The sequence below is a fragment of the Triturus cristatus genome, chromosome 4_2 (genome assembly GCF_964204655.1).
Source record: "Triturus cristatus chromosome 4_2, aTriCri1.1, whole genome shotgun sequence".
NCBI lineage: Eukaryota > Metazoa > Chordata > Amphibia > Caudata > Salamandridae > Triturus > Triturus cristatus.
In genome coordinates this window covers 598,641,076-598,666,688 of record NC_140586.1, presented here as the reverse complement: position 1 = coordinate 598,666,688, position 25,613 = coordinate 598,641,076, and the positions used below count along the sequence as shown (strand labels likewise).

The 25,613-nt window shown below is 42.6% G+C and overlaps 1 protein-coding gene across 2 annotated transcripts in view; it reads right to left on the bottom strand.

Annotated features, from left to right (window-relative positions):
* ERICH3 (glutamate rich 3) overlaps positions 1-25,613 on the bottom strand; it is a 554,163-nt gene that overhangs the window by 33,179 nt on the left and 495,371 nt on the right. The window lies entirely within an intron of this gene.

The window sequence follows — 25,613 nt, the reverse complement described above, 5'->3', positions numbered from 1 at the left end:
GTCTTATCTGTTTGTCACTACAGTGACAGACAAATTGATCTCTGATCAGTTGCTCTAAAAATGTCTCAAACTGACATTCAGAGGCAAGTTTCCTTAACGCAGAAACATACATGTCAACATCCTCTCCATCTTTTTGTTGCCTCTTGAAGAATTTGTGTCGAAGAACCATCAGACTAGGTTGTTTGTGAAACCTTGTCCTAAGTTTGGTCACTGCATCTTGAAATACATCTATGTCTTCTCCTGGAACATGAACAACCTCAGGAAGATGTTTGAAGATGGACCTCCCTTCAAAACCAAGTGAATGAAGGAGTAAAAATCTTTTACGTTCATCGCCGAATCTGGATGCTCCAATAGCACCCAAATAGGTTTGGAAAGCATCAAACCACAGTTCCCACCTAACTGGAGGATCCCCCGCAGATTCCAGAAAAGCAGGAGGTGGACTGACAGATTGCATATTGGTTGTGAAAGGAAAGAAAAACGTATAGAATTGTGATCAAAACGCTTTGAGAGATAGTAAGAGAAGAAAGAAAAAAAAATGAAAAGAGAAAAATCAGAAACGTAACAACCAACTTAAGTATCTAGAAAAAAAACATCCCTAATGTTAGTGTGCAGATCACAGGAAGAATCTGCTTTTTTTTTCTCTTTAAAACTGAAGAAAAATAACTGTGTGCAGATCACAGGAAGAATCTGCAAAAATGACTGTGTGCAGATCACAGGAAGAATCTGCTTCTTTTCTTTGAAACAAAAAAAAAATGACTGTGTGCAGATCACAGGAAGAATCTGCTTCTTTTTCTTTAAAACTGAAGAAAGATCACAGGAAGGATCTGCAAGCTTCGTAAAATAAATACATATATGTATGTATGTGTGTGTGTGGATCACAGAAGCAATCCACAGGAGAAACAGTAATCTTTAGTTGTATAATCGTAGACTCGACTGCAGCACAGGAGCTGAATCACTTGAGTGCTGGTGATTGTTGCTTGGCAACTAGAACAGAAAGACTGACGTAACAAGATGCCTCAGACGTGTTGCCGGTTCGCGCGTGCGTAAAGCAAATAAAATTAGCCCTTAGTTCGCGCATGCGCAGCAAGTCTGAAAATACGAGAGAAAATCCCCAAAAACGACTGAAACAGAAGGAAGGCAAGCAATAATACTCCGCGGTCCCAGATAAGGCGGCAGCAGAATCGATCTTCCTCTGGTCAAAGTAAGTTCGTGTATACACGAAAAATGGTTGCTCGTCTGTCTTTGTTTTTTTTTTTTTAAACAAAATAGACACCCTTACCTTGCAGCTGCGTAAGGGTGTGTTTTGTGAGGATGGGGAAAATCCTGGTAGTCTCGAGGCGTCGGAGAAGCTCCTCACCCACCTCGGTTTGAAGTAGATTGTCTTTCTTTGGCTTGTCTCGACGAGGCTGAAATACTCGCGTAGGCTCGAGGAAACAGCTGTGTAGACCAGAATCGTCACCAGTAAAATTGTAGTAATAAACTCAGAAGTCGTGAATCCTTGAAGTTAGTTTATTACTGGTCAACACAGCAGAGGCAACAAAAAGCATCCGCCTTCGACAATTAACGTCCTCGCATACATTTGAAAACCCTGGAATCCTCTGACACCATCACCCAGCAACCCATGAACATTCCTAAAGAAACCCTGCCACACAGGCTAACACTCTAAGTTTAATAGCCAGGCATAACAGAAAACAAACACATTTTGAGCCTTGACATCTGGAAAAAACACGCTATGTTATTTTTACGTTACATCGACGGCATTTTTGTCCTATGGAAAGGCACACAGACCTCTTTGATTTCAGCATTGAACAACCTGAACACAATCACCAATCGCATCCAGTTTTTGTTCAACTTTGATAAAATCACCATTGCATACCTTGACGTGCTGCTGATCAATAATGGTAATCATCTAGAAACCACAATGTACAGAAAACTGACAGACAGAAACAACATCTTGCATTATCAAAGCTTTCATCAACCTTCACTCAAAAACCATTTACCGTTCTCGCAATTATTGAGAGTTAAGAGAATCGTGTCGGAATCCATCGATTTACAAACACAAACTGACAACATGTTACTACAATTTCAAGAACGTGGATATCCTAACAAGATCTTACAACAAGCTAACACTAAGGTGATCAGTAAACCAAGATCTGAGCTATTGCAACCGTCCATCAGAAGCAAACAGTCTTGCATGGTTGTGGTATCGAAGCCGTTACAAACAGTCCATTAAATTCCATTGGTCCATGCTAACATCAGAACCAGATTTCAAAGGCATTTTCCAGGATCCTCTAAGGTCTGCTTACACCAGAGGCAAAAACATACAGGAGCTTATCAGACAAACTTCTCCTGACAACCAACCAAACGGTCCGCACAAGGGGACAATCCCCTGTCATAACTGCAGCAATTGTAATAACATCATTAAAGGCAGTTCAATAACACACCCCATGAGAGGGACTCCCATCAAGCTGCATGTAAATGCAACCTGCGACACCACCAATGTAATCTATTTGTTGAAATGCCCCTGCGACCTGATTTATGTGGGCAAAACAGAAAGGAAAATTAAAACGCGAATTAATGAAAATAAGAGCAGTATTCGTACTAAACATTTGAAATCGGTAATAGCGTCGCATTTTATTGATCATCCTCACAATATTTCTCAATTGAAGTTCACCATTCTTGAAATCATAGAGAAAAAAGAAGGGATGGATAACAACAAGGTCCTTTTACAACGAGAAAATTATTGGATTGACCGCCTTGAATCGATGAAACCGAAGGGACTTAATGACCGAATGGAATTCGCTTGTTACCTTTGAACTTTTATGAACATTATTTTGAATCACCATGCTGAGTTACAATTGATTTTATCCACCACTGTTTTCAGTTTTCATCATTACACAATTGTTACATTGCATGGACACCATGTTTTATGTTCCTTTTAGTGATTCATCACCAATAGTCCTGTGTTCAGTCACAACCATAGTCCGTCACCGATGTTGTGTACCCGTTATTAGTAATCACGCTCACATTCGCGTACTAACTTCCACGCCAACAACTTCCTTTTTGTGACACAGTAGACAAGATAACTACTAAATCCCGAGCAAAAGAACAGAAGTGTTATGTTCACGCTTAAACGCGGGACTTGACTCTAATGAAACATTGATTTTAGCACTCATTTACATTTAAGCAGGCACGTTTTGGTGTTTTTTTAAACTCCTGTCGCTTAAATGGCTTGCACCTTCACACATAAGCTGGTTGAGAACACGGTTTTCGGCACCCCTTTTTGTTTCTAGGTGCCGGCACTTGTATCACTGATCATCACGTTATCACGCGGGAGAAAACGCACGATTGACAGAGATTTCCGATTCAATTGCGACACACCCTCTAACCCACCTCATTTCACATCTGCAGATTAGTTGTATTCCCTGACACTTCTGCATGGTAATGCTCATTAACAAACGATTAGAGGATGTGACCCCTCATTAATTATCTTTCCTGTTCTTTGCGTTTAGATTACCCCTGATGAAGGGCTAATGTTAAGCCCGAAATGCATTGGGATCAGGCTTTAACTTTGTTGGCATACTGCAAAAGATGGCTTTTCTAGTTAAAAGAAGCTAATTTATCTTTATGGAAAGAATAAAGATTTGAAACAACTGAAATCACTACATTGAAATTGTTAATTTACATTGGAATCAGATTTTGAATATCGCCTACGCGATTCTTCCACAGCTGCGCCTCGAGGGACGTTCCCTAAGTGTAGAGAATGCATCACATTTAGTTTTTTGCATCAAGCTCCTGCCGCTGCTCTAGTGTAATACATGTGGAAGCAATGCTATCTAGAAATTTGGTAACATCTTTGGTGAGCATGAAACAGGATGAGGCATGGAGTGTATTATAGTAGTGTTTACCAACTAGCCCAGGGCACAGCCCAAGAAGAAATTAAGTACATTTGGCACTGCAACCTCTTTTGAAGCTGAAAGGTCTCCTGAATCGTTCAAATGTGTCCCCTTCAATAGGGCAATATGTGCTTTAAGTAGAAATAAACAGAATAGCGCTTACCATCTATTCATATCCCTCTAACATTCCAGGTTACTATGATTAATTTGTGGATGAATCAAGTCTGCCTATAGCAATTACAGGTGCATTCTAACAAAAACTTCTACAAAAGTGTCCCTGCTTCTGACAGCCCACTAATGTAGCAATGCCAACAGCGCTCCCACAGCATAAACAGCAGTAGAGACCCATCTCTACTGTTAAACCAAAAAATCCCAAACTGTGTGGGCCACCCCATCCAAATATACAAAGACAAGAAAAGACACTGATTGGAATGGGATGACCTGGGTGCGTATAAAGGCACAGTGCTGCTTGAGTACTTGGATATGAAGAGCGTGAGAGTACATACATTGCATTAATGGGCACCTAGGTAGTGGAGGAAAAGAACTACTTGGTACAATCCCAAGCAGAGGCCTGGGCCTCAAAGAGGTGGGTGGTGTTCTGGGCCATGGTGTGAGGTTTTGTTGGGAATAATAGTGTGTAATTAAGGTCAAGTTCATGCAGTTTGTGCTGCACTCTGGTGATCTAGGCATGTTGATCCTGGACCACTACAGTGTAGTCAGGGAACAGTATTCTTGTAGAATTGCATCACAGTCTTTGCACTGCAGCAACTTGGCCAGGAGAAAACGTAGCGCAGAGCCCAGGGGAGGGTGAACACTCGGAACCATGTGAGCTTCTGCTATTGAAAAAACAGGGTTAGTGCCATTGAGGGCATGAAGGATTTGATCTATGTTTGAAGAGCTAAGTCACCAGGTTTGTATTCTCCACACCCTCCACATACCCATGATCCTTTGGTTGTGTGGGCATGACCTTCCACATCATCGGCTCTCCTGTCCAGCAGCGCACTCAATCTGTGAGTGCTAGTAGGTGTTTCTGGGAGTCATCGGTTTTGGGTTGTAGTTCATGCAGGGAGCATTTTTGCTGGTAACAGGCAACCAGATAATTGTTTGGGGATCATCGCAGAGGTGGTTCACCTCAATCAATATTGCATCAATTTAGATTCAAGGCATATGTGTGACTTTTCAATTGCTTCCAGGATTGAGTCCAGCTTTTCCTTGTCCCTGAGCAGAAAGGCAACCTTGAAGGAAACCTTGAAGAACCCCTAGAAGAGGAGAGCAGCAATGGATGTTGTAAGTCATTGGCGACTGGATCAAGGTTTTGGCATGTACTCTGCCCATGTCAGAGCTTGTGTTGAAAGCAAAGCACTGAAGTAGTACCCAGCCAGTATCCGGCAGAGGGAGTCGTTGTGTGAAACTGCATGAGACACTCTGAAGCATCTAAAGCTGATGGTGATCCAGTAAGCCTGTGCCACAGCACGAGATGTCCAACCGTGGCCAGTGGTTTAGGGTTTTGGGTAGCTTAGAGAAGATACAGGCCTGGTCACACCTTCATTTTGAGCCTCTGGCCCAGCATCGGCGGCTCCCCTGTGGCATCATGCTGTAACATCAGGAAGGCAACTTTAGGGTGTCACGCACCAATCTAGAGCAGCGGGGTTTCAGTCATGGGCACAAAGAAGGCAGCAGGACATCAGCAGTCTAGGGGGAGAGGGCTGACAGAAGGATCATCCAGTTTTCTCCTGTTGCGCCAGGATGCAATATCACTGCTACCCCGTCCAAGAGCCAGTTCACCAACATACAAGCCAGTTAGCCTCTGGGGCAGTGAAACAAGCTCTGGGAGTATGGTGAAGAGTTCAGAATGATAACTCTGCAGACACTATTGAGACAGCAATTACGGAAGAGGCATGGGTGACCTACTTCGGGGAGCTTTATTTAGCAGAGACCACAGAAGATCCAGGGCAGGGGCTCCATCCACCAGGCCAGGATATCGTCCCATACCCTATAAACGTAGTATTCTTATTAAAAGACGTTCTGGCAGCCATTGATAAGAGCGCGGCAGGAAAGGCCCCGGGCCCCGATGGGATTCCTGTTGATATCTTCAAGGCTAATACTGCCTTGTGGGCTCCCCTTTTAACAAATGTTCTAAATAGCTTTACCAAAGTAGGATTTCCTCTTACTTGGCAGGAAGCAATTGTGGTTCCGATTTTTAAAAAAGGCGACCGAAATGAGCCCAAGTGTTATAGACCGATTTCTTTACTGGACTCACTTATGAAGATCGCCGGGAGAGTCTTACTTAATACATTACAAGCATGGCCTGAAGATAACAGTACTCTCTCAAAGTTTCAATATGGTTTTAGGGAAGGCCTGGGAACAATAGAGCAAGGCTTGAACTTAGCTCTTTTAGTTGCCAAATATGTTGAGGCTAAAAATGAAAGCTTATTTCTAACTTTTGTAGATCTAAGCTCGGCTTTTGATTGCCTCAACCATAACAAACTTTGGTCTATACTGCAGGATATGGGGATAGACCCAAATCTTTTAATCTTTATCCGGGAACTGTATCGAGGGGCAGGTGCTCGGGTTCGTTTTGGGGAAAAGGGGGAATATACTTCCAAATTTGCTATAAGGAAGGGTGTGAGGCAAGGCTGCATACTAGCTCCATTCTTGTTTAATCTATATATTAATTCGGTAGCCTCTCACCTCTTGGAAGACAAGCAAGGTTATCCCAAAATAGGAAACTCCTTTATCCCCATTCTTCTATATGCAGACGATGCAGTGATCATGGCTCGGACCCAAGTGGGACTGCAGAGATCACTAAAAAGATTTTCAGACTATATGGGCATTAGGGGACTAAAGATCAACATAAGTAAGACCTTTAATATGTGCTGCTCCAAAAAGAAGAATACTACCTGTAAAACCGTTTTATTTAATTCGAAAATTGACACGGTAAATATTTTTTCTTACCTAGGTATTAATTTCGAAAAAAGCGGTTCGTGGTCCGTAGCAGGAGAATCAAGAAAATTGGCATTTACACGAGCAATTGGGGCAGTTAAAAATGTTGCCAATAAGGTGGGAGGACGTTCAGTATCTGCCCTACTGGATATTTATAAATCTAAATGCGTGTCTACGGCGTTATATGGCGCAGGGATTTGGGGGATAGCGAAAAATCACAGTCTACAGCTCTGTGAGAATGCTTTTCTTCGCTATCTCCTGGCAGTTCCAGGATCCACCTCCACCTTTGTTTGTCATCAAGAATTAGGCCTACGATATATTGAGGACCTTGTCAAAGTTGATCCGATTTTATTGTGGCACAAAGTGTCGTGCTCAAATGAAACAGGCCTGAATAGGGATATTATCCTGGACTGTTTAGGCCTTGAGGGGGCCTCAAAGATATCCTGGTTTGAGTACATAAAGAATTTTTTGGCGGCTATGGGTCACCAGGAATTCTTTGATGTACCAGATAGCATGGCAGGGATGTCAAGGAGGAAGCTCAAGAAACTATGCTTACATTACTTGGATGACAAACGGTCCCAATTAGAGAAATGTAAGAGCTCTGTTATGGCAAACTGCTTACTTACACAAAATCAAGGCATTCAGCCATACTTGCTGCAAGTTCCCTGTTGTTATTCCCGTATGCTATTGACTCGATTTAGGTTGGACATCTTTTTTTAGATTAGTTACTTTCCCGGAGTTGAACTGTTGGTCAAAAGAACTAATTCCCTGCCCATGTGACCTGGTCTCTGTTCAATCCTCACTCCATTGTATTTTCTTTTGTAAATTTTATTCAGGCCCTAGGAAGCGAATATTAATACCTGTATTGAGAGAATGTGGCCTGAGACAATGTAGAGTGGCACTGTTAAGACTGAAAATGCTAGATGATGATCTCCTTATGTTCTCGGTGTCAATGTTTCTTAAAACCATTATTAGATTTAGGTCCTCAATGAATTAATCCTGTTATGTAATTTTAAACAGATATTTAAAGGTTAACCACTTGTAACTGTGATGTATTTATTCTGAAATATTTTAAAATTGTGCTTTTATGGTTTTTGTTTTTAAAATCGAATAAAGCTATTTGAACTTGATAGGATGGGATGGATACAGGCAAGATAATGTGCTGCTGCCTCAGAGCAAGATCTAGGCTCGCCAAGTCAGAAAAGGCTATATATCATGCAATTTATGTTTTGCTTTCCAGCACTTTTTGGTGGGATTTTATAGAGGGTAATGCTTGCCATTTGAGCACCCCATCTCCCATTAAAAGATTCCTTCTCTTTCCTGTGCTGAAAGTAAATATTTTTCCATCACCAGCCAGGCAGGGGCCCTCTCCTTGGGATGAAACATGCTGGACTCCTGCTCTGCCGTGCTGACCTGCTGCCCTCTTTCCTAGGTGAGAAGGACTGGGCTTACTTCTCTTGAACCTGGAACCCAGCATGACTCCAAGGGTTAGTTGGCCAGCTTCCTAATCTGAAACTTCAGGAACATAACATGCTTCCACCCATCTTGCACCTACACCTGGACTGTGCCATCTGCAATATACTACCATGGCAAGTGGAGCCACCTTAGTCCTGAAGCATTGGAAGTGGGCCTTAGGTACTTTTCCAGCTGAACCGACAAATCTCCTCAGCTGCATCCTCCAGCAGACCCAAACTTTACTAGTTTTGTTTTTTTACTGTTTCACTGTTGTTCTCTAATATCGTCTACATTCTGCAGACTGGAACATAGTGTTGCTCTCGCGCTGTGCTTCTTAGCACGTTGATATAGCCAAGGATAATATGCACAAGAACAGTCTGCCGTTATTGTGTTCTATGTATATGGATTTGACTCTTGTAAGGTATCTTTCCCTTGAATTGATTACACAACCTGCATAAGACTGCATAACGTTTGAAGCTTTAATGAGTTTTTAAGAAAAAGATAATAAAACATTTATTTTAAAAAAGTAATATTATTAAGCCTTATTTACAAGCTGAGGGTCCGTTTTGGAGGAACCCAAATATTAGCATAGAGGAACCACAGTTCTTCTGAGGAAGTTGGTCTACGGCAGGCATAGGCCAAATGAAAGACTTACTTTCCGAAGGAAGTCTGACATCCTTCAAAGACATCCAATCAAAATATGGCATACCAGGAAACCTGAAACAAACGTAGCTTTTTCAAGGTTCTCCGTGGATGGCAATGAACGCTTCAATAAAGTGTATGGGTTTAACTTCAATTCTAACTGTTGCTCGTGTGGGCACGAAGGGGGATATTTCATCTATTCTCTGGCTAAGCTATTTGGCGACAAACTTCTTAACAGCAATTCATGAGCAGATGAAATATGCCTGTGGGCACAACGTTCCCCTTATCGCACCTATGGTGGTTTTACATGATTTTTGATGGATCACAGGAATTACCTTGATTGGGGAAGATGTTTGCAACCGCACAAGCTGTGGTTGAGGCGTGTGTTTTGAGACACCGAAACTTGACACCACCGGGGACAGACTTGGGACTTGGTAGTTATGTTGGGTCATGAACGACTCATCTAAAAGATAAATTATCAATTTTAGCAAAAATATGGGAGCGCTTCCTACCCAAGGCCACTTCAATATGGACATGGATTAGATAGGAGTTATAGCAGGGAGGACACATAGGTTTTGTTGGGTGTAAACAAGAAGACAGGATAAATGATGGGAAGGGAGTCAAGGCACATTACATGCTTTGAACCTAGGTTACTCACACACAAGCAAGAACACGATTTACCTGATAGGGATGATAGGTGTGAGTACCTGCTGTTAGAAGCCTTAGACTGCTGCTATTTGTGAATTTGCTGCTACCTGCCATCTTAACTTTATTTTAACTTCGCTGAACACTTCTCATTGCACCTGGCACTTTATTGTCGCTTGCTCTGCTTTTAAAAATACGAACATTTTAAACTACTGATTGATTCTCTGGCTCTAGCTCTTACTTTTCTTCCCTGCCTATCCGCTCCTCATTTCGCGCTCGACCCTGGCGGAACCCGGATGTTAGCGGGTCCGCACTGCACAAGGGTTGACGCGCTAGTCTTTCCACTACCGGAAGCTACATTAACGCGCTGCGGACGTGCCGCTGGCGCGCCAAGGGCGCGCAAAAGGCAAGCCCGTCTGCGCCCATCAGCGCCCGGAACGCGAACAGCGCCATAACCCCTGGTCAGTTGAGCTTCGGAGAATATAGCAGGGAACAGATGTTACTTTTGGATCTAGATTCATGTAAGCCACATGATTTAACCTCTTCTGGTAATACTAAGTGTTCTAACTGCTCTTATCGTCTGGGATGTCCAACCATTGAAAGGGTAGGGGGGTGGGAGGGTGGAGTCATGGATACCCAAACCGGCTCTCTGTCCAGGCATACTGTGGTTAGTAACTACAAATCAGCCCATGAGGAAAATCTGCAATGTGTTTTACTTAATATTCGATCGCTAGGCAAGCATAAATACCAGATCGAGGACATGATCCAAAGTATGAATATTGACATAATTTTTCTCACTGAGACATGGACAGATAACGACTCATGCACTGATCGGAACATAGCCTTGCCAAAAGGCTATGCAGTCACCTCACAAGATAGGGAGGGGGGCATAGCCATTATTCATAGGGAACATCTAAAACTACGTGTACCCACCATCAGGGATCTCCCGGCAGAAGCCCTGCACTTTGTCATTAATATTAACAATACTCTGAATCTTCAGGGTTTATTGCTCTATCGCCCCCCTGGACCCAGGGCTCCATTTGCTCAGACCTTAATGACTCATTTAGAATCCCAAACAGACTCTGCTCCGTATATAATACTCAGGGATTTTAATTTTCATCTGGAACTTGCTGACAACTCAGATACAAGAAGGCTACTTGATTATCTAGCCACTTTTGGATTTACCCAGCTGGTTTCAGAGCCCATCAGGCTGGTCACATTTTAGATGGTATTTTCTCTAATCACCCTAAAATACTCGTGTTAAGAGTTACACCTCTTTCATGGACTGATCATCATGCGGTCCATTTTAAGATCAGGGTCCGCTGCCATCTCAGGAAAAACAAATAAAACCTACTAAGGTAATGTCCAGACGGTGGAATAAAGTCAGCGCAGACGACCTGTTAGTAGCTCTTGGTCAAGGTCACTTGTCGCTGGCCAAAAATAGCAATGAGGCAGCCTCTGAGTTTAACAACTGGCTCCAGACAGCAGCCGACCAGGTAGCCCCAGAAAAATGGTCTACTATTAGGAGATTTAAGCCTACATCTCCTTGGTATAACCCTCAACTGAAGATTCTAAAGGTGAAATGTCGAACAGCCGAACGACAGTGGCGGCAGGACTACAATAAGGTCATGAAAACGAATTATAATCCTGCCCTTAAACAATATAAAGAGGCAATTATTGAGGCAAAAAAGCTGCATTACACCACTAAAATAGAGGAAGCTGGTAATTCTTCCAGGGAGCTTTTTAAAACAGTAAATCTGCTTTCTAAATCACAGCTCGGCACAATCTTTCATCCTACTCAAACTATGTGTGATAAGTTAGCAACATTCTTTCAAAATAAAGTTCAAGTTATCTATGATAACCTTTCTGAAGCTCGAATGCTCTCAGATATATCACTTTCATCACAGTCGACAGCAGAACCACCTGAGATGGAGTTAACCAGATTTCCAGCGATTAGTCAAGATGAAGTCTGTAAACTGCTCCTCTCTATAAAATCTGGATCACCTAAAGACCCCTGTCCTGCTATGGTATTACACTCGGTTGCTAGCAGAATTGGCGACGAGTTGACGCCGCTAATCAATCAAGTCCTGGAGTCAGGCAGCTATCCAGCATGCTGGAAAAAGGCCACGATCAGACCTATCCTAAAAAAAACACTTTAGATCCTATGGAGCCTAAGAACTACCGGCCGATGGCCGGTCTACCCATAACCGCCAAGATTTTGGAAAAGTCAATGAACAGAATATTGACGGACTATCTGGATACCAATGAGATACTGGATCCAATGCAGCGTAGTTTTCGATCCAACCATTCGACCAAATCAGCTTTGATCGTAGCTGCTGAGGAGATCCGCAGAACAATTGATCAAGGGGGTAATGCAGTCCTTGTGCTGCTCGATCTCTCGGCGGCCTTCGACACCGTGAACCACACAGTGTTGGTTCAGCGGCTGCGGGATGTGGGAATTGGAGGGTCGGCTCTATCCCTCCTATCCTCTTTTTTGGACGGGAGAGTACAAAGCCTGCATTGGGAGGGCTTGCAATCAGAAAGTTTTCACCTGCCCTGCGGGGTCCCCCAGGGTTCAGCATTAGCACCTACAATCTTTAATATTTACATGCTACCCCTGGCCAGTCTGATCAGGAAGCATGGTTTTGCTTTTACATCATATGCAGATGATTCCCAGCTCATAATCTCCATGGCTAAACACCCTGAGAATACAGCTGTTAGGTTTCATTCCTGCCTAGAAGAGATTATGATCTGGATGAACCATAGCTTCCTAAAAATCAATACAGATAAGACAGATGTCATTGAATGTGGCCAGGGGCAACCCCGGAGGGACGCCTTCTGGTGGCCAACGACAGCTGGGGAATGTCCCAGTCCGGCTCCTAAGGTCAGAAATCTGGGAGCTATTTTGACCTCTAAAACCTTTGTTTGATAGAGGGCGGGCATACACTAAGTGTATGCCCGCCCTCTATCAAACGAAGGTTTTAGAGGAAGAGGACTGGTCAATGATGAAGCATGACACCAGGTGGTGTGTGAGACCAGTCCGTAACTTTTTGTGAGATGCCCACACTCACGACGTTCTTGTAACTTGTTTGGGTTATCACACTAGGAACAGCTCTTTTGTGGTAAACATATAATATTGGAGGCTGCTAGCTCCTAGAACCCCATGCCTCTGGTTCCCTCCTCCACACATACAGTGGAGTTCTTTTTGTGATTAAAGTTATTTTTGACCGTCAATTAACTTTTTCTGCCCAGGTAAATAGCCTTACCTTCTCGTGCTTCTTTCTAATTAAAACTTTGAAAAAGATTTTTCCTTTTATTGGGAAGGAATTGCAGAAGTCAGTGGTAGTAGCTCTTCTGCTATCCAAGTTAGACTATTGTAATGGCCTGCTATTGGGAATTAATAAGTCCCAAATGAGCAGTCTACAATCATTACAAAACGCCGCCGCTAGATTACTCCTAAACATTCCAAGAGGTAAATCCACCTCCGCTGGAATCCGAGCCTTACATTGGCTTCCTATCCAGCGTCGAGTTGAATTTAAAGCCTTATGTTTGGTCCACAAGGCCTTTTATGGTGGAGGAGCTAAGGCCATTCAAAGAATGTTCAGACCCTATACCCCTGCCCGTTCATTAAGATCCAGTACTCTGGGTCTTCTCCATATTGACAGGATCAGGAAGGCAAGATGGGGTGGGAGAGCTTTCTCCCACTGCGCAGCAAAGCTCTGGAACTCATTGCCTACAACCATGCGTTTTCAATCTAACAGATTAGCATTCAGGAGAGAATTGAAGACCTGGCTGTTTGCTATATCATAGGCGATTGATGCAGGCAGTAATACTGGTACTCACCTTAGCGCCAAAAGACGCCACAGCATACGAGCGCTCTAGAAGCACATATCCTATCCTATCCTATCCTATCCTATCCCAGGTACAGAGATGAACTCAAGTTTGGGATTATGCCTATCCTATAACTGTATTGGTGAAAAAAGGAGATTTTAGATTGTTATTACACTTTACTGAACAAGATAGTCAATAAGGTGAGTTTGAAACGAAGCATGTTAATTGGGCTACATGTGGGGGTGGTTTCTTACACATATACATTTTGTTTATTATTTTAGAATTGTACTTTGCTAGTGTATCTATTAATGATAATAAATAGGAAATTAAATTAAAAAAAGCATTTATCATTTCAAAAGACTGTCTTTTGTTTGTTTGTACTAATTTTTTATGAATATTCATATTTTAATACCATTTTAGCTAGTTGAAAAGAGAATGTAAGTGTACGCAAAAAAGTACTACAGGAATCACATTTCTATTATCAAATGTACCTCTCAAGAACTCCCTATCAACCCCAACTCAGAAATATGAGGTCAGGCAGGCGCTGTGACCTAGACCTTAGGTTACTGATTGACAGGTCACAGGTGGGGTGGCACTTAGCGGGCAGGAAAATTGGCCCCAATAAAGCACATTTGGTCGGAGGGGTGCGTGCATTCCCAAAAACCCATAAAGTTAGACGCCACAGGACACAGCGCACACAGTACAGGTAGTGATCATGCGCCCCTCATGCCGGATATCAGGACATGTTACCCACTGGCCCCCATTGTGTCCAAGCAAGGACGAGGCCAATCTGCATTTGTTATCAGAGGCCTTATTTATGACTTCAAAGACAAGGCCTGCATTCTTTTACCAGAAAGGGATCGACTGAAGCACTTTACGATACCCAAAGAAATTTATAAATCCTTGTTCAGATTAATTTACTTTGAGACAGTTCTCAGGCCAGCTTCTGTAACTGTGCTCCTGGCTGAAGTGTTTAATTAAACCAGCTGGTCCTCTTTTGCCACACGCCTCTTCGCATTTGTTTTTTTAAGGTAAATTCATATTTGAGGAACATTTTGGTGAGCCAGCTAGAAGAGATTGGTACCTTCGACACGACTGCAGCCGAAGGAAGGGGACCCCGCCCGGACGGATTCACATTTGTGGAACAAGGAAGGTGAGCAGACACTGCAACTGATTGGAAGTTCTGCTGAATCTGTGGGATGGAGGTCTGTCTTGGAGTCGCCGTCAGCGGGTAAGAGACAACTTTTGATCCTTAGTCCCCACATTTGGCGTATGGCACAAAGGAAGAAGTGCAAAAGTTTCATCTGAGTGCCCTGCCACTGACAGCAATCTGGCGTGTTACCTATTTTATTTGTCCAAACTGAGTAATCACAAGGCGACCTCGGAGGCATTCCCCTGGAGGTCACCTTTTTGATGGTCAGCACACTAGGAAAGGTGAATATTGGTTGTCATTTGGACCGCTGGGCGTGACACAGATGGCACATTTGTCCCCTGGGTGTGTTACAGGGTTGAGGCCTCATAGCTTGGACCACTGGGAGTGACACAGATGGTATGCATGGGCACTGGGTGTGATATAGGGCTGGTACCTCAATCTTATTCTTTAGTCTAAAGGGGTTTTCTCAGTGCTACCAGTTTCTTTAACACTGTTGGTATCTGAAAGAAGTGAGAGGTGTTGTTTGCTTGGACCACTGGGCTTGACACAGATGGTACGCTTGGCCCCTGGGTGTGATACAAGGTGTGATTCAGATGTTAGGGAAAAAGATTTGGATTTGGGAGCTCATGTGTAGCTTGTGTTTGGACAAGAGGGCCTGTAGTTCTTCAAGTTATTCCTTTTCTCCCTGAATTGCTTTTTTATTTTTTTTGTCCTGGAGCTGATATTGACAGACGATCATGCTCACTTAGTCCCGTATACCATGCAGGGCTTCCCCTGTTCATAGGATAACATGAGCTAAGAGTGGGCCAAGATATTTCTGACAAAGTAATCTTTTTATTTCTATCAGTTCTTTCTTTATTATGAGTATAAGAATTGATGCAAGCTATATTTGACTTTGTGGTGCTGGTATTGAATGCAACTGTGTTTTGTCCTAAGTGTCGTATATTGTGGATGATTCAATGTGGTATATGAAGGTGCTGCTATTTCTCACAATCATTATTTGATGCCAAATCAAAAATGTGCTATTTTATGCCAAAGTCAAAATGACTTATTTGATGCCAAATTTCATATTGCTTGGTAAACAATTATACTTTCTTCTAGGTTGTGACCCTTCATGTGTCATATGCATTGTTATTTGTGTTTGTGAAATATTCATGCTGATGAATCTGTGGATAGCACTGAGCTCATAGTAAACCCCGTCGATATATTCTGCCCACGATTAGAGCAAAACTAAAAGAATCCCTAAATATAGAGAAACTAGGGCGCATCTGTCATCTAAAAAAACTTGTCATGGAATCGTCACCAAAACACATGCAAATCAGGTTCCCCACACAGGCAAAAATGAATAGCATACACACTAAGGCACACACATTTCCCTTGCCAAAGGAGAGAACTTTCAACACTAACACAATCGAACACAAAAGAACACATACACGGACCAAATACACAGGACAGAAGTAGGACAGGACAGAGGCACTACTAGAGCTGTGGGACATCTTCAAGGAGGCCCAGACCGATAATCCTATCTCACCGACAACAATCAAGGCTTTCACACCCTACCCGCCATATGTAGGTATGGAGGTGCTCTGCCCGATGCCTGCTCTCCCAGTATTAGGATACATCAACCCATCAGTTGAAGGAATCAAGGGTCCCCTACCGACCAATGAACTGTTAGGTCCAAGCATGAGAGTCTAACAGGCCCACAGACCCAGGCAATCCCAGCTCCACCCCAGTTCAGTGCGCAGGCTCCCCAATGTTCGACCCTTCCACCGTCGCATTCAGCCCATCAAACCCCAGTGGTGCAAAGTGCATGTAATCCCAACAGTTCAGGTGAGCGCACTCGAGTGTCAGGGAGGTTCATAGCAGTTCTGGACAGTGATAAAAGTACTCAGGTGTGAGGAAAGGGGTCCAGTCAGCAGGTAGCTGAAGAAAGGAAAGAAAGCTAATATGAGGGGAAATTCCAATCAAGAACAACAGCGCATAGCTCAGAGCAAAGAAGGCAACCTAGATGGGATTTGAAGGAAAGGTGTGAACTAAGGAGAGAGAGAGAGACAGAGAGAGAGAGAGAGAGACAGAGACAGAGAGAGACAGAGAGAGAGAGAGAGAGAGAGAGAGAGAGAGAGAGAGAGAGAGAGAGAGAGAGAGAGAGAGCGCGAACAAACCATGGAAGCACAGCAAGAAAGCGGAGCAGTGCATCCTCAATCTAAGGAGAGCTTGCATTCCAGCAATCACGCTGACAAACACCAAGCATGATGGGACCACATTAAATTCATACAGGCATCAAATATGGACAGCCCTAAGGGAGATGTTCCTGAACCGCCTGATGTAGGAGAGTTAATGGCTGAGAGTATAAAACCTGGGGAAACCATAACCAATTATCTGGATAGGATGAGGGAATGTCAGGACAAGAGACAGTACAACCATGGACTGATACTGGCCAGCAAGTTGCATTCTTTTATAATATCCTCAAAAAGGTGCTGCCCACTGAGATACAAATCGGTTTGGACAGTGTAGTGGGGTTAGATACCAAACCTTGGAAGGAGCTACAGACCCACATACTGCACTACTACAAAAAGAAACAAGAGAAGGATAGGGAAAAACAGGAGCAAGCCCCGAGAGACACAGTTAAGTTAGTCCAACACAAATTGAAAAGGTGGCCACATTGGCCGCAAACATTCAAATAGCACCAGTCTTGAAAGAGGCAAAACCACAAAACTCCAGAAGGTTTAAACAGAACTATAACGGCCGAGGAAAAGGTGGTTGCCAGCAACCAGACCTTAGGGAATGTTACTATTGTCACTGAATAGGCCACATGGCAGACTGATGCCAGCTAAAAGCATACCACAAACAGAGGTCGATGAGCCAGGGCCAGTCTACACAGAATCTCCATTCACCAAACTAGGCCCAAGAGACACAAATAAACCATACAGTCAACCGCAGAGAGGTCAATAAGCCATCACACCACTGCAACAAGGATCAGGTAGTTAGACAAACATGTGGCAACAGCAATAACAGACAGGGAATCTAGCCCAACCGGGCCCAGGGCCACAACCACAGCAGGGAGGGATAATGTTCTGGGCAGGTAATGCCTTCACACAAATGCAAAACCCAAATGTGTATTAAGTAAAAAAATCCATAATGCATAGTACCCATTTCACTGACACCTAAATGTCCACTGTACCAAAAATTAAAAAGAAAGACCAAAGAGACAATATAGGGAATTCAAGCCTTTGCTTGAGTTCGGGGTTTCAGGGTTGCTATACGTACATTGTTAATCAGTTTCCTGCACAAGAATTCGCCATTTAGGGCACCTGCTGCATTTTAGGCCCCACTCTGCTGCTGATCCCCCCCGGGCATTGTTGGCTGGCCACAACCCCGGCAGGAGGGCAGCCAGTAGAGGAGAGGCAGGGTGGCTTCCCGAAAAGTCATTAAAAGCAGGCACCCAAGTCTCCAAAGCCAAATCAAATTGGGACAGGTTCCAAGAACCAGATAAAAAGGTCCCCATTCTCGGGCATCCAGCCCGGGATCAAAGTTCCTTGGTGGTATGGAGCCCCAACAGCGCCCCTGAAGACCAGGAGCCCCTAGCCAAATGGAGGCCCCATTTTAGTTCCAAAACAAAGCTATCCTCCAGTATCAGAAGCCAGGGTTCCCGTACACTTGGGATAGTAAAGACCCTTCAACCTCCACTGCTCAAGATCCAACAGGGTGCAAAGTGCCACATGGCGCTGAATCAGTCAGGAGGGGGAGGTCCGCCTGAATAACCAACTTTTCCAGTCCATCAACTCTAGTTTGACTAGTTTCTGATGTTAAAAATATCCTAGTTTCTCTATGCTTTTCCTTCCTACTCTTCACATTTTTCCAATCATCCAAAATTGATCGCCGGGTAATGCCACTACAAAATAATGACAGAAGCGTGCTGCCGGTTAGAAGCACCTATCCACTGCTAGGAACCATAGGTTAAAATTAGTGCTGGGCAGAAAACTCCATATTACCGCGGAGTTCACAGAGTTTTACAACTCCGCACTCCACTCAGAGCGCGGATTTCAGTAAGGACTCCGTTGACCGCTGCGGAGCGGAGCTTACCGGCGCTGCAGCACCCACTCCTACCGCTAATGCCCTTATATCACATAGGGCACCTTGACAGGCAGCAGCCCTCCCCTCCACATGTTCCCAAACTGTCCCAGAGGGCAGAGCTGCATCCACATGAGCATGCTCTGGTCTGGGGTAGCCTAGCTGCCTGAACTCACATTTCGACAACCAGGCATGCAGCTCTGCAGGAACGTCTCCTCCGTGTGCATGACTATCGGTTTTCAGCCAACACCATTCCTCCACATGACTCAAATTCATTCAGAGGTGGCCAGTTCTGCTCAGGGTGTGCACTTTTAATCAGTCTGTTTTGCTGTTTAATTTAATTTCCTTAATAATGCATACCGCGCTGTTAGTCCTCACTCTGAGCCAAGATTATCAGTTGGTGTTTGGTGTATGGTGCAGTGAGTGACACAGCTGCACCTTTCTTAGCTCTGCACAGAGCAGACACTGTGAGTTCTCAGTGACCTCGAGAGCTGTGCAGGCTGCCATGTTCCTTGGACGGAAACGGGAAACAGGCCCCTGCCCGCACCAGGCATGTTCATTGCAAGCATGCCCCCCTGTATGTTCCCAAGAGCCCTGCAGGGAGACAGGTGCAGCGCCCCTGCTGCAGTCTATAGGTTTTGGTCATTTCATTGCTTTTCATAACTTTTATAAAGCTTTGTTGGTGTTTTCAGATCCTGCCCATGTTTAATAATTGAGTATGGTCTGTTTTGTTTTTAGAGTGACACTCAGGTTATTATGGAGGCTTTTGAGGAATGGGACATTAGACACGTGGGTGAGTCTGAAAATCTTTTTGACATCCCTGTTTTTTCATCCTTTTAGGTTGGAATTTTCGCATTCAGGTTGTCTAGCAGTGCATATAGGTACTATACTTTTTAGCAACTAACTGCAAACATATACTATTACTTGAGTAAGTATAAAGCAGAACGCACTAACTTGCCACTGTTCTCAAATGACCTTACTATGCTTCCCTACTTTTTAAGAGAATAATTAATTGGTATAGAAATGCATAAACACATTGAATCAAAATGGGGGCCTTTAAAGCGTGTTTTTTTCTATTTAGGAAGTAAACCATTGACACAAATCTCGTATTTTTCAAGCACTGAGAGGGGGAGACATAAAGAGTAGTTCACCAATAAACAAAAGGATCCCTTTCATGGTCCCACGAACTTAAGTATTCCTTACTTGAGCTACAATTGGATGCTGGTTTACAACAGGTCGGTTCAATGTCAAGCAAACTGATCTCATAGCCTCATGCCTTCATGGAGTTTTCTTTTCTCTCCAGTCATCTGCAACGCTAATAATAAGCACGTCTTCAGCAAGTCATTTAAAAGTTATGTATATTTGAAGCACCTGATGTCTGTGGGTATGTGACGTGTTGTGCAGATTCAGCACCAGCGTGCTTAGAAGAACAGCTCGAATTGAAAATATGTCTGCAATATCATACCATTGAAGCATTAAAAAATAGCTATATCCACCTCTAATGAAATGAGTTTAGGGTTAAGAATGTGGAGCAACACTGCCCTCAGGTGGCCATTTGAAGAATATTATAAGGCTGCCTAACTGCAATTATTGGTGCAAAAGTACATAAAGGCCTGAGAATTGCGGTAACTCTGCGGAATCCCGCAGAGTGGATCTCCGCGAGCTCCGCCCAAGCCTGATTTAAATACCCAGGAAGAGACATAGTCCAAGGGCGAGGAGGGTGCCTGAAAGATGGGGGTCCTAAAAATCCATCACAGCTCCACACAAGAGTAGAACGCAGAATGTGCTCACCCCTGTATCAAACCTAGGAATCAGCCAGCACATGAGGCTTTACATCCATAATCTGGATAAAACAGTAAACCAAACCTCGGACCCTGCAAAACGACATAAGCAGGGGTACATGGAAGCCACGGAGCAGCTTTTCAACCACCTCCTTCCATTTAATGATAAATGAGATAGCAGATCATGCGAGACATAGTGAAGCGCCCAACAAAACAAAGTCCAAACTAGCTCAAAAAGAAGTTGCTAGGAAAAGGGAACAGTCAAGACATCTGGTGCCACAAAGGAGTGTCAAGGAGCATGCTGCATGCCAGGGACTAGAGGGGTACACACATAACATCAGGGCACGCTACAATCACCAGCAGTGCTCAAACTGCGACACGCCGCCTCATTATACATCGTCCAGTGCATGTGTAGTTTTGGAAGGATACCACCCGCACTGATAGCACCCCATTCACACACTAGGGAAGAAGGGCTGGCGACACCCCTGGATGCCTAGCTAAAATTGATACTTCACCAGCCTAACTCCCAGCTAGGTAGGGAGAGGCATAACAACTTATAAATCACCAATACGTTCCCATTCTTTAAGGTAACCCATCAAAAATAGATACCCGACTGGGGCCATCTTCTGGTACCTCACTAAAATTGTGTGAATGGAGAGTAGAGAATACATCCTCAAAGGGAAGCACAGGAACCCCCAAGAAATGTGATTGACAATGGCACATGCAACAATGCACTGTTTTCTGAACTAACAAATGAACCTAGCTGTTATTCAAAAAGCCGTCAGTCAAACATCCAAGTGCACCCACCACCTTTTCAGCTGTCACATCAACACCCCGACAACAGCTATAGTGTGCAAATTGAGAAACTACGAACTGTACTGTGAACCTTCTTGATTCAAACCTTCTAAGCCAATATGACCCCAAACATCATATGACTTCAAACACCTCTCTTGGAGTCATCCCCCGACCGGCACTGTTCAATAAGTTATAAATTGTTGCACTTCTATGTACCCTCTATTTTCTATTGGTGTTGCTGCATCCATTCATTACAAAAGAACTGCCTAGTCAAATGGAGTCCATCCAAACCAATCACCCCGCTTGCATAGGGACCTCTCCCATATCACTTATAAATAGACTAAACCCAACACTAGTATTCCACATACAGTACACAGTGTCCTCTTACACAACACCTGGTATCAGCACATGACAGCTGTGGGCTCCAAGACATCAGCCAGGTCAATTACATCTCTTCACTGATACCACATGCAGTACACGCAGACAGGTTTAACTTGTCCCAAGAGGTGGCCTCTGAAAAAGCAAAATGCCTTCTCAACCTATACCTATGTAGGATTAGAGCCAAAATACAACCCAACAACGTAAAACCCCATAGAGTAGTGGTTAATCTGACCCAATACAAGACCAGTCCAATAACACTGTACCTTTTCACTGATCCTAGCAACATTCAAACTGAGCTAGAAAGGATGTGCAGGAGGTGCACAATAGGGGAGGATACTGTTTGACCAGAGACTTTCCAGAGAAAACATTCTTAGAGGTAGCAAAACCACTGAACCAGTGCATGAAAACACCTGCCCCTGCTTCCATCCGTGGTCCCAGGGTGGCCCGTAGCATATCTGGGGCAGTCTCCTCTAATAAGAAATGGACCCCAGACATGGAATTTCAGTGTAGGGCCATCCCTCTCGATGGCGGGAAGATAAATGAGTCTTGTAAGGAAGGGTTGAACAACAGCTTTGATACCCCATGTCAGGAAATCTTGAATATCGAGTCGGTGGATATACATGCAAGAAGGAAAGGGGCAACCCTTAATTGTACAGAAACGTACACAGTATTCCTTGTGTTTCAGAGGTAAACAAACAATTCCACTAGGCACAAATGAAAACTGTGGCACAGTCCTGCACATTCCAGACATGCAATGGTGCACCTTCACACTGATGAATACCTGTTGGCAGTGCAGCAAGTTTGCCTACACTCAGCTTGTCCCTGGATGGTGTGGCCTCTGCGCCCTCCTAGAACTGTCACTTTTGTACCAACATCCACTAAGGAAGAATATGTCTCTGTTGCAACGGGCTTGTGAAAAAATAACTGCTGATTATTTTGGTTGAGCTCAGTAAAGGACATTCCAGAAGAATTTAGACTGTAGAAATGCTCAAGATGATGAACAGCACTGAGCTCAGCCTTAATTTAATCAAAGAACAACTGAGAGCCATCTGCCTCATGGTGATGCAACATGTGTTGAACTTAATGACCACAATGGAGGGAAGGGTGTGTGCCAAGATCGGTGTGTCCTGCTGCATGTTTATTCCAGGGAATGACATGGACAGTGAGACTCTGACTCTTGCCATCCAAGCACTGCAACACTTACAAAGAGTCATGCATGAGGTGGGAGGTACCCCTGAGCAGGAAGCAGGAATGGTTTTTGAGTTGTTTTTTATGGCTCCCAAGGTGGCTGTGCATATCACTGCTGCTCGTTTTATTATTGCTATTGTTTTTAGTGTGGTTTCTTGCAATTGGGGGCTTCCTATTGTAAAAATGCAGTCCTCAAATTGGGTAGGATGCATGTAACGGATCACTGACAGAATATCGACAGTCAGAATATCGAGGTACAAAAATATCCACACAAAAATATCGATGTCCAGAATATCGAAGTCCTATCTACATAATGGTAAGTACAAAAGTATTGGAAAAAAATTTAGTTGTAAAAAATATCGTTGTTTTTAATGTTTAAAAAATAATGTAGAATAAAGTAAATAATACATATAATTAAAAGAAACAGTTAAAATTATTTAAAAATGTTTAAAATTATGTATAAAATATAATATATATACTTACTTAATATTTATAAATAATTATTTTAATGACATTAAAAACATATTAAAATGATAAATACATATATATACACATACACCAATATTATAAATAAAAATATAAAAAATATATATATAACAAATTTAAAAATTAGAATATTTTTAATCTTTTTAAAATACGCTATACACTAAATTAACTAAAACAGTAGAGAAAATATTGGATAGCGGAGAGGATAAAATTACTATTCCTAATCCAGAGAGTGCAACAGTAGGGAAAGTGTTGAATATCGTAGGGGTAAAAATTACTATTCTTCACTCCAGTGTGTGCAACAGTAGGGAAAGTGTTGGATAGCGTAGGGGTAAAAATAACTATTCTCACTCCAGAGAGTGCAACAGCAGGGAAAGTGTTGGATAGCAAAGGGGTAAAATTACTATTCCGACTACAGTGAGTGCAACAGTAGGGAAAGTGTTGGATAGCAAAGGGGTAAATATTACTATTCCCACTCCAGTGAGTGCAACAGTAGGGAAAGTGTTGGATAGCGAAGGGGTAAAAACTTACTATTCCTACTCCAGTAAGTGCAACAGTAGGGAACGTTTTGGATATCGTAGGGGAAAAAATTACTATTCCCACTCCAGAGAGTGCAACAGTAGGGAAAGTGTTGGATAGCGAAGGGGTTCAAATTACTGTTTCCACTCCATCGAGTGCAACAGTAGGGAAAGTGTTGGATAGCGTAAGATTGAAAATTACTATTCCCACTCCAGGGAGTGTAACTGTAGGGAAAGTTTTGGATAGCAGAGGGTGAAATTTAACATACTTATCAATTAAATAACTTGTTAACTAAATAACCTATTAATCATTAATTAATAATAAATTATTTAATAATAATAATAAATACAAATTAATATTTACTTCATTATAATTAAATTACTTCCCACCCTATTCCCCTACAAACCCACAACCCACTCAACACAATTAATATAATTACCAATTAATTATTAATTATCAATAAATTAATTATCAATACCAATAAATAAAAATTAATAATGTCTTCATTAAAATTAAATTACTTTCCACTCTATTCCCCTATAAACCCACAACCCGCTCCTAAAAAAATTAACACAGTTAATACAATTATGAATTAATCCATTAATAGAAATTAATTACCAATTAATAATTAATAATTAATTGACAATCGATTAATGATCAATACCAATAAATACAAATTAGTAATTACTTTATTATAATTAAATTACTTCCCACCCTATTCCCCTATAGACCCACAACCAGCTACAGAACTAAAACGCAAAATGTAATTAAAAATAATTAATCATTTCTAAAAATTACTAATAAATTTACTATAATTAAATTACTTTCCACCGTATTCCCCTATAAACCCACAACCCGCTACGGAACTAAAATGCAAAATTTACTTTAAAAAAATGTATAACTTCTAAAAATGTAATACATATATTTAAAACAAAATACAAAAATATAGAACACATACAAATAAAATACATACTAAAATACATAACACTAATATAAACATCAATATTCTTAACAACAATATTTTCACAAACGATATTACTGACTTCGATAGTAACAAAGACGATATTTTTTACGTTCATGTCGATATTCTGGTCACCGATATTCTTGATGTCGATATTCTGTCCCTTCGATATTTCCAACTCGATATTTTTGTACTCAGAAAATAAAAACTCGATATTATGTCTGTGCACCGCAAGTAACTATGAAAATAGTAATAGTCAAAACTGAAGCTTAACAAGCCCCCAATGATGTGACTGTCATGAAGCATGGATTGGATAATGTAGGTGAAAATTAAACTGGAGGGGGGAATGTTAATATTGATAAAAATCGATGCCAATGTTTGTAATGATACATTCATATGTAAGAACAAAATTGCATCTCTATTATTGAATTTACCCGTCATAATCTCTACATCAACCCCAACTCAGAAATATGTAGTCAGGCAAGCGCCCAGACCTAGGCCTAAGGTTACTGATTGACAGGTCACAGGAGAGGTGGCACGCAGTTGGCAGACTAATGCGTGAACTGGAAGCTCAGGTCAATCCCTCAGACAAGCACAGCAATACCACAATGGACCAGGGAGATTGTCCTCAATAAAGCACATATACCAGGAAGGGTGTGTGTATTCCTAAAATCAGCATAAAGGCAGATGCCACATGAAGATAGGAACACAAAGCCAATCAGGATACAGTACACACAGGACAGGCAGTGATCACATGCTCCTCATGCCAGACATCTGGATACAAAAAACACTGGCCTTGTGTCCACGCAAGAATGAGGCCACCTGCATTTGTTATCAGGGGCCTTATTTATGACTACAAAGTCTGC